General features: G+C 40.7%; 1 protein-coding gene across 2 annotated transcripts in view; it reads right to left on the bottom strand.

Annotated features, from left to right (window-relative positions):
• The window catches only part of LOC120869467 (dihydrodiol dehydrogenase 3), a 167,043-nt gene that overhangs the window by 53,720 nt on the left and 103,590 nt on the right, over nucleotides 1-9,733 (bottom strand). The window lies entirely within an intron of this gene.

The following is a 9,733-nucleotide window of genomic DNA, read 5'->3' on the forward strand; positions in this document are numbered from 1 at the left end:
TGGTAAAGAATCTGCCTGTCAATGAAGGAGACACAGGTTTGATCTCTGGATAGGGAAGAGTCCCTGAAGAAGGAAATGGCATTCAGTCCAGTATTTTCACCTGGGAAATCCCAAGGACAGAAGATCATGATGGGCTACCGTCCGTGGGGTGGAAAAAAGTTGAACAGGATTTAGTGACTGATTATGCACACATGTTATAAAGCAGTGCATCTTTTCAGTTTGTTTGATTTTTAAAAACTGTTAGTTCTCTATTTTAACATTTTTATTGAAGTTTACAATGTTGCATTAATTTCTGCTGTACAGCAAAATGATTTGTATATATATATATACTTTATTCTTTATGCTAAACACTGATTAGTTATTATATGTTTAGCCATTCATTCATTGATTTATTCAGCACAAGTTTATTGAATATTTTTAGTAAGACTGTTTTATCAATAAAATGGACAACAAACTAAAACAAATTATTGAGTTTATAGTCTAGTGGAGGGTGAGACTATGAATGAAATCAGGAGTATTTAGCTGTTAGAAATTAGTAAGTGCCTGTTGAGATAATTCTATACATTCTCTCACTTTTCTGCACATTTATCAGGAAGAGGCACTAACTATCCATCATCCCATACAACTTTTCATCTGTACAACAAATAACCTTGCCCTGCAGAAACATGTAGGGCATGTTTGCTGCCACATAATGTAAAGAAAACACCTCCCTCCTGAGAAAGGGAGGGATGCTGAGTGCCTACAGTCATTAAACCAGGATCCCTAGACTCAAGGTTTTTCTCCTGTCCCTCAACTCACTAAGTATTCAGGTATCACCTGGGACCTTCACTTCAACTTTAGAATTGGGGATCCAGGAACTAGCACAACACACCATATATATGCACACCTAATTATCACATTATAAAACCTCAGTTCAGTTCAGTCGTGTTAATTCTTTGCGACCCCATGGACTGCAGCATGCCAGGCCTCCCTGTCCATCACCAACTCCCAGAGTTCACTCAAACTCATGTCCATCGAGTCGGTGATGCCATCCAACCATCTCATCCTCTGTCATCCCCTTCTCCTCCTGCCTTCAATCTTTTTCAGCATCAGGGTCTTTTCCAGTGAGTCAGTTCTTCACATCAGGTAGCCAAAGTACTGGAATTTCACCTTCAGCATCAGTCCTTCCAATGAATATTCAGGACTGATTTCCTTTAGGATGGACTAGTTTGGTCTTCTGGCAGTCCAACGGGCTCTCAAGAGTCTTCTCTAACACCGGAGTTCAAAAGCATCAGTTCTTTGATGCTCAGCCTTTTTTTATGGTCCAACTCTCACATCCATACATGACTACTGGAAAAACCACAGCTTTGACTAGACAGACCTTTGTTGGCTTCGACTAGGTGGACCTTTGTTAGGGGTTGTAAGCGCTAAGCCTATACAATGTTATATGTCAATTATGCCTCAACAGAGCTGGAAAATGACACTCCTATTTTGGCTACAGCATTTGTTGTGGGTGATAAAGAGTCCACTTTCTATAAGCATCCATGAAACCAAGGCAAGGTGATTTTTAGGCTTGCAGGTCAGGTTAAAGTCTTAGATTCTTCATAACTCTTAACTGTGAAAGGAAGAAAAAGAAAGCAAGGAGGAGAACAGGACATGCTGGGAGTTGGAGGGTTGGGCACTATTATAAGATGATTAGAAAAGATTTCACTGAGCAAACATGAAGGCAAACAGTGAGCTCTGTGGACAAGTGGGATACAGAACAGAAAACCTAAGCCCAGGAGGAGTCCCCTGTCACATTTAAGGGAGATTGGGGGCAGGAGGAGAAGGGGATAACAGAGGATGAGATGGCTGGATGGCATCACTGACTCGATGGACGTGAGTCTGAGTGAACTCTGGGAGTTGGTGATGGACAGGGAGGCCTGGCGTGCTGCGGTTCATGGGGTCACAAGGAGTTGGACACAACTGAGTGACTGAACTGAACTGTTCTTGACTTGGGCTTTCTTTCATGCTCTGCTTCTGAACTCAAACAGCTATCAAAGTTATCAATTTTCCATTGACAACCCCCCTGCACTTTGCACCTAGTCAGGAGTTTCAGAACCTAAGGAGATTGCTGAGTCATCTTTGAGCCAATTTCTGTAATAGACTCTAAGGATTTGATGATGGTACTGAGTGATATGAGTAATAAGTGAAGCAAAAAAGCATCAGCTTGCTTCTTCACTCATCCTGAGGCCACATTTGAGATAGCTTTTAGTCTTCAGTCTGGACCCACTCCATGACACATTAGTGAAGGTAGTGGATTTTACTAAAAATTCCAGGGCTACTAATTTCATCAAGCATCATAATTAAAACTTCATAAATATCTTGGTTCTTCCCCCCCAAATTCCTCCCAGGACAACATCCTCCTCTCTACATCCTCCGTCCCTTTCCCATCCCTTGTCCCTTGCAGCTCCCAGCTTCTCCCCCACCTTCCAAAGCAATGCCATTCTGACCATTGGCCAGCACTTCCCCACTCACAAGCCTCTGTCCAGTTCAAGTGCAATCTAGTTTTGTTCTTACAGAACACGAAATACCCCACTCTCACCACAAATGCCTCATTAAGCAAGAGACCACTTTCTAGAGACAAATACCACTGGCTCTATCACTTTATTTTTCTAAAAATCATGGCAGTATGCTGTTTGATGAGCAGATATTTGCTTTTCTCTCTACACTAGCAAGTCTCTTCTAGGGATTGAGTGAGGACAAATAAAAGTGTAGGGTATATGTTCTTCTGGTCAGAAGTTTTCATCTGGAAGAGATCTGCTTCCTGTAAAAACAATTTAGGAATGTGTGTCAGGCCTTTATCTGTATCTATCAGGAAACTGTGAGTTCCCTGATTCTGTAGTGTGGAAGAATTATAGTCTAAATTGTTACCAGTTCGCTAGTCCTATAGCTATTCTTTGTTTCTACATCTTCACATTTCCCAATCATTAACTCTTGAAGCAGCATTTTACTTCAAGGGACAAGGACACAGAAGCTCGAATATGGCTTCAGAGCTAGTCCCGGATGATCAGGGCACCCCTTAATTTTGGTTCTTTATCTAGAATACAGTATATTCTTCAGTTACCTTTTCTGAGAGAGATCAATTTCAAAAGAGCCCAAATAAAATCAATTCCAAGTAAAACAAAGAACTCTGTTTTCTTCTTACTCATCTGAATTTGTGGGTGGAAATCATGAACACGATAGTGAGAAGACTTTTCTAGTTACCAGATCAAGAACAATAGGTGTACTTACTTCAGGACATGAAGACTGTTCTCATTGAAGATGGGTTGGATGAATACCCAGTAGATGTAGAAATGCACGTTACCTCAGAAGAGTTCCTTGAATGCTTGTTTGAGAATCTGAGCATTTCTTATACATTATTATCAACTCCTTCTATAATAATGATGTTTACTGATGTAACACTTTATTCCTGTTGTGATCTGATCACACTTATTCTGTGACTGACTGGTCTTCAAGTTCACTCAAAACTCTGAGATCTATTAAGTGTAAGAATACAAAGATGAAGACTAGCAGGTGGTGGTTCTGAGATGTGAAGGGGCAGGAACAGAAGCAGGAACCAGGGTATGTGACCAAAGCACCTGGGCCACCGTCACCTGGAGCTTACCGTCATTTTGTCCACACAGCTACTTTGGTTTGGGATGTGCTGTATAGAAAACTGGAGTCAAAGAGAAACAGAAGAGAAACAGAGGTGACTACTACATGGTGGGGAGAGAATACATCAGAATGCTTGGTGTTTAGGTCTTTGATGCAGCTTGAATTTTCTGTTTGTGTGTTTGTATGTGTGTGTGTGTGTGTATGTGTGTGTGGTGTAAGGTAGAGAGATCTAGAGAGGTCTAACTTCTTTCTTTTGCACACTATAGTTTTCTCAGCATTGCTTGTTAAAAAGACTGCACTTTTCCTATAAATGATCTTGGCAACCTTGTCAAACAACATTAGTTATATTTATGTTGACTTTTGTATTCTGTTCTATTTTGGTGGTCTTTATATCTGTCTTTATACCATGACTCACACTGTTTTGATAAGAGTAGCATTTGTTTATTGAAAATATATGCATAACCTAAAAGGTGAGAGTTATGCTCTATTCACTGGTAATTTTTAGGACTTCAAGCCTGGGATACAGTATCTCAAGTAACCCTGAGAGAAGTGGTCCATGAAGGCTGGGGGTGGGGAGAGAAGTCAGGTTGTATAGAAGTTTGCAAGAAGGGGCAGGTAGTCCAAACATCAAAAGATTATTATTAATTAAGGAAGTTCAGATATCTCAAATTAAGGAATTAAGTGATTTTCTATGTATGGGAAGATGCAAGAGTCTTGGCTCACTGAAATCATTCCTTTTGTATGTATCTTAGCTATATGGGGCCAGTGTCCTGCATCTTTTCACATTTCACTGGGCCCCTCAGTGCTTGAAAGGAGTGCCAGCAACTCAATGGCCATTGGATAGCAGGCATTGTTTTTCCTGGGTGTTCTCTGGGCTCAGAAATTCATATTTGGAGGGCTGGAATAGCTGATGGCTGTGACATCCTTGTTTATTGATATGGCAGGAAATACTCCAGTCCACACTTGGAGTAAGTTATAAAATCTGGAATTGTGACAAATCCAAATCTATTCTCTCTTTTTACTTTATTTTTTATTTTCCAAAATTTATTTCTTTCAAAATTGCTTTGTTTGCTCATGTTGCAGTGAAAAGGAAAACAAAAAGAGTGAGTTTTTATTATTTCCCTTAGTTGCAGTGAAAAGGGGAAAAGAAAAAGAATGAGTTTTTTCTTTCCCTTTCCTGAGAGCAAAGAATATAGAGAAAACAATGAGAAAGCTTTTTTTTTTTTTAATTTAACTGCTCCTAACTCTGCATTTCTGTAATTGAGTTTGCTTTTCTGCCCCCTAACTTTGCAGAAGCGACACGTCACACCTATTTTCTTTCGACTCTATGGTAAATTCATCCTGTATCTGGTGTTTACCCTTACAACACTCTTCCCCTCATAGATATATATCAGAAAGGAGGCTGCAGAGCCACCAAACTGCCAGACCCAATTATTAGGTTACTGAGGCTCCTATCACCTCAGTTCCTCTTCACCGACTCCTGACTGTGAGCTCTCAGCTTATATAAGCGTCCAGACTCCTCATGGATGGGGAGGTGGGCCACCGTTCTTGCAGCTTGAGTCTACTGTGTTCCCCTCTCTGCCAGCTGAGAATGTAGGTCACCTTTCTATTTCCCCCAAACTCTATCCCCTTATTTTTTATTTGGCTTTGGTGGGCAGAGAAAGCCAAGAATTTTGGTCAGCAATATTCAGGGTGTCTTGAGATCCCATATGAATTTTAGGGTGAGTTTTTCAACTTCTGCAAAAAATGACCTTGGGGTATATAGAAAATTCAATTGACTGTGTTGATCACTTTGGTTAGTATTGTCATCTTAATAGTAAGTCATGAACATGGTTGTCCTCCCAATACTTGTGTCTTTCTTCAAACAATTTTTTAAATTACTTGTCAAAAAATTATTCACAACCTAAAAGTTGAAAGTTATATTTTATTCAGTGGAAATTTATACAACCTCAAGCCTGGGAGGCAGCATCTCAAGTAACCCTGAGAGAAATGCTCCAAAGAGCCAAGGAAAGAGCCTGGTTATACAGGAGTTTTGCAACAAAGGACAGGTAGTCTGAATGTAAAATGATTATTGTTAATTAAAGAAAACCAGATATCCCAAGATAAAGAGTTTAGTGCCTTTCTTCTTATGGGGGGGCTTCCTTGGTGGCTCAGACAGTAAAGAATCTGCCTGCAATGCAGGAGACCTGGGTTCAGTCCCTGGGTTAGAAAGATCCCCTGGAGTAGGAAATGGCCACCCACTCCAGTATTCTTGCCTGCAGAATTCCATGGACAGAGGAGCCTGGTGGGCTACAGTCCACGGGGTCTCAAAGAGTCGGACATGACTGAGCAACTAACATACACACACTACTTATGGGAAGATGCAAGAGTCTGAGCTCACCAAAATCATTCTTTTGATATGCATCTCAGCTGCATGGGGCCAGTTTCCTATGTTTTTATATCCTGAGTTTCCTCAAGGCTCACCTTAAGGAACGGATGTAGTCTCATGGCTGCTAACAGTCACTAAGTCATGTCCCATTCCCAGTGACCCCATGGACTACAGCACATCCGGCTTCCCTGTCCTTCACTATCTCCCAGAGTTCGCTCAAACTCATGTCCATTGACTCAGTGATGCCATCCAACTATCTCATCCTCTATCACCCCCTTCTCCTCTTGCCCTCAATCTTTCTCATCATCAAGGTCTTTTTCAATGAGTCAGCTGTTTGCATCAGGTGGCCAAAGTACTGGAGCTTCAGCTTCAGCATCAGTCCTTCCAATGAATATTCGGGGTGGGTTTCCTTTAAGAGTGACTGGTTTGATCTCCTTGTTCTCTAAGGGACTCTGAAGAGTCTTCTCCTGCACCACAGTTTGAACAGCATGGCTGCTAGCTGTGTGTTAGATGGCAGGTATTCTTTGTTTCCTTCCTGAGTTCCCTCAGGGCTCACAGCTCATTTTCTTCAGCTGGTGGCTGCAGTTGCTGAGAATTAAGACATCCTTTGTTTAGAGGCAGGGCAGGAAATATTTCTAAAGCTGAAACTCCAATACTTTGGCCACCTGATGCGAAGAACTGACTCATTTGAAAAGACCCTGATGCTGGGAAAGATTGAAGGTGGAAGAAGTGGAAAACAGAGGATGAGATGGTTGGATGGCATCACTGACTCAATGGACATGAGTTTGGGTAAACTCCGGGAGTTGATGATGGACAGGGAGGCCTGGTGTGCTGAGGTTCATGGGGTCGCAAAGAGTCAGACACAACTGTGCGACTGAACTAAACTGAACTGAGACCTAGGAGTTACATATTATTTTCCCATAAGGTAAGTGAGGCTTGGAAAGTCCATTTTTAGAAATGTGTTCATTAGTTAATAAATAAGTAAATCATGACACGCCTCAGATATGCAGATGACACCACCCTTATGACAGAAAGAGAAGAGGAACTAAAAAGCCTCTTGATGAAGGTGAAAGAGGAGAGTGAAAAGGCTGGCTTAAAACTCAACATTCAAAAAAACTAAGACCAAGGCATCCAGTCCCATCTCTTTATGGCAAATTGATGGGAAAACAATGGAAACAGTGACAGACTTTATTTTCTTGGCCTCCCAAATATGCAGATAGTAACAGCAGCCATGAAGTTAAAAGATGCTTACTCTTTGGAAGAAAAGCTAGGACAAACCTAGACAGCATATCAAAAAACTGAGACATTACTTTGCCAACAAAGTTATGTCTAGTCAAACCTATGGTTTTTCCAGTAGTCATGTATGGATGTGAGAGTTGAACTATAAAGAAGGCTGAGCACTGAAAAATTGATGCTTTTGAACTCTGGTATCAGAGAAGACTCTTGAGAGTCCCTTGGACTACAAAGAGATCAAACCAGTCAATCCTAAAGGAAATCAGTTCTGAAATATTCCTTGGAAGCACTGATGCTGAATCTAAAGCTCCAATACTTTGCCCACCTGATGCATAGAGCCAATTCATTATAAAAGACCCTAATGGCTGCTTATTTAACATATATGCAGAGTACATCATGAGAAATGCTGGACTGGAAGAAACACAAGCTGGAATCAAGATTGCCGGGAGAAATATCAATAACCTCAGATATGCAGATGACACCATCCTTATGGCAGAAAGTGAAGAGGAGCTAAAAAGCCTCTTGATGAAAGTGAAAGAGGAGAGTGAAAAAGTTGGCTTAAAGCTCAACATTCAGAAAACGAAGATCATGGCATCCAGTCGCATCACTTCCTGGGAAATAGATGGGGAAACAGTGGAAACAGAGTCAGACTTATTTTTGGGGGCTCCAAAATCACTGCAGATGGTGATAGCAGCCATGAAATTAAAAGATGCTTACTCCTTGGAAGAAAAGTTATGACCAATCTAGATAGTATATTCAAAAGCAGAGACATTACTTTGCCGACTAAGGTTCGTCTAGTCAAGGCTATGGTTTTTCCTGTGGTCATGTATGGATGTGAGAGTTGGACTGTGAAGAAGGCTGAGTGCCGAAGAATTGATGCTTTTGAACTGTGGTGTTGGAGAAGACTCTTGAGAGTCCCTTGGACTGCAAGGAGATCCAACCAGTCCATTCTGAAGGAGATCAGCCCTGGGATTTCTTTGGAAGGAATGATTATAAAGCTGAAACTCCAGTACGTTGGCCACCTCATGTGAAGAGTTGACTCATTGGAAAAGACTCTGATGCTGGGAGGGATTAGGGGCAGGAGGAGAAGGGGACGACAGAGGATGAGACGGCTGGATGGCATCACTGACTCGATGGACGTGAATCTGAGTGAACTCCGGGATTCGGTGATGGACAGGGAGGCCTGGTGTGCTGCGATTCATGGGGTCGCAAAGAGTTGGACACGACTGAAAGACTGAACTGAACTGAACTGAACTGAATAGTTGAATTACAATGTGGTGTTAATTACTGCAGTACAGCAATGTGACTTGGTTTTATATATATATATATATATATACACACATATATATTCTTTTTCATATTCTTTTCCATTATGGTTTGCCATAAGATATTGAATATAGTCCCCTGTGCTGTACAGGTGGACTTTGTGTTAATCCAGTTTGTATACAATAGTATGCATCTGCTCACCCCAACTTCCCAGTCCAACTCGTTCCCAAGCCCTTCCTCCCTGGAAACCATCAGATAATACTTGATAGCTTACAAAAATACTTACAGTAAGTAAAAAAAAAAAAGTGTAAAACCTGTATATTGAAGATTATTTCAAATTGTAAATAAACATCCAAATGCTTTTATATAGGAGAGTCACGAAAGTATGAAATTAAATTTATATTTTATGGCATGAAAAATTTAAACATTGAAAACTTTTCTCTACCTTTGCACTCCTCTCCCTCACTGTAAGTTGTGTGTCTGCATGATGCATGGACCAGACCTCCCACATCAGAGGGAAGACCTGCTTGACACTGAGAGCAACAGACTCTTAGCATCAGTAAGACAGCTCCTTAAAAGATAAATTCCTTCTTGACCTTGTAAGGGGTCACATGACTCACCATGATGATGCTTAGATCTGGATTATGTACACTGTCAATAATATGTCTTTTCACGCAGAGCTCTCTGTCTCCAAAACTTACATCCCTGTGCCTTGACTTCTGGAGGACATAACAGTTCTCAGGCTTTCTGAGATGCTCTTCCTGGGTTATAGTTCTCAAATCTGACTCGAATAAAATTTTCCATTTCTTTCTTAGATCGACTAATTCATTTTCGACAAAGGAAAAGGCACCAGGAGGTTATCTTTATTTTCTATCTTTTTTTCTTTTATTTTCCAATTATTTTGTTATCACAGAAAACTAGAATTCATATTTGAAATATTCTTTATTTCATAAAAAATTTTTTAATGATAAACAAGCTTCAAAAGTTAGACATTTCTTTTAAACCCACCAAGTACAGAAATGCTCTTCACAACTCTAGAAAACAAGTTCTGGTAAAATGTATGGTGGACAGCTCACAGTCAATATTCTTCAGAATATGGATACTCAGGATGATCAACTGCCCTGAAAGAGAAAGAGGAGAAATAATTTAGTAAATCTGTCATATTGTCACAGAGAGCATTACTCTGTAGATGCAGTCAGGATGAGCTAAAGCTCTAAATCTGTAAACACATCCCATCTTCTCCCCCAACAA

This window comes from Oryx dammah, unplaced genomic scaffold (assembly GCF_014754425.2).
Source record: "Oryx dammah isolate SB20612 unplaced genomic scaffold, SCBI_Odam_1.1 HiC_scaffold_10, whole genome shotgun sequence".
Classification (NCBI taxonomy): Eukaryota; Metazoa; Chordata; class Mammalia; order Artiodactyla; family Bovidae; genus Oryx; species Oryx dammah.